Source organism: Palaemon carinicauda, chromosome 17 (genome assembly GCF_036898095.1).
Source record: "Palaemon carinicauda isolate YSFRI2023 chromosome 17, ASM3689809v2, whole genome shotgun sequence".
Classification (NCBI taxonomy): Eukaryota; Metazoa; Arthropoda; class Malacostraca; order Decapoda; family Palaemonidae; genus Palaemon; species Palaemon carinicauda.
Window position 1 is genome coordinate 102,025,792 of NC_090741.1, and position 1,148 is coordinate 102,026,939.

Consider the following 1,148-nt stretch of genomic DNA (forward strand, 5'->3'; position numbering starts at 1 on the left):
AGACTTGCCGTCGTCCAGTCTGTGGTCAATCTCTCTCATAATTAGCTTTTGTGTAAGTATGCTAAACCGACCTGAACTTCAGATTTGACCCTCCCAACTCTCTCGTATTTTACCATCATTTCTGATAGTTAGGTTATATATATATATAAAATAACAGCAAATGCAACAATTTCTAGTTCATTGCAGGACAAAGGCCTCAGACACGTCTTTATCCTGTCAGGAGGTTGTCCATTCTCAGCGCCACGGTGACCACTGCGGATTGAAGATAGCAAAAGACTTTATTCTGATCGCTCACAGCAAACCAACCTAGTATGAGTGGCACTGCCTAGTACAGCTTTGCTGATCAGGGCAATGTATAAACCCTTCCACCATGTTAAAGGTATTCCCTCTCAAAAATGAATATATATATATATATATATATATATATATATATATATGTATATATATATATATATAAAGTACATATATACATATATTTATATATATATATAAGTATATATATATATATATATAAAGTATATATATATACATACATATATATATATATATATATATATATATATATATATGCAAAGAGTATATATATATATATATATATATATATACACATACATATATATATATAAGTATATATATAAAGTATATATATATATATATATATATATATGCAAAGAGTATATATATATATATATATATATATATATATATATATGCATATATATATATATATATATATATATATATATATATATATATATATATATATATATATATATATATATACTGTATATATATATATATTAGGAGTTGGCGCCACGCAGTTTATAACATTCATTTATGGGATCAGGCTAAAAGCTCCACACCCAGCCCCTGGGGAATATGATATCAACTTTTAAAACACGTTAAAAATAACAAATAAACCAACAAGGAAAACCTTTTGAAAGTTCGTAAAATCTAAACCCCCCAATAAAAACACGGTTTATTAGAAGCGACAAATGGATAAATAAACTGAAGCCGCCAAATGTAAATGTATGAGATAAACTCTACGACTAAAAGAATCACCATCTGTTGCCATGGGGATCCAATTCTAGATAATATGACGAACGTAGATTCGGGATGAGTATCATTTTCTGTATATTTTTATAAAC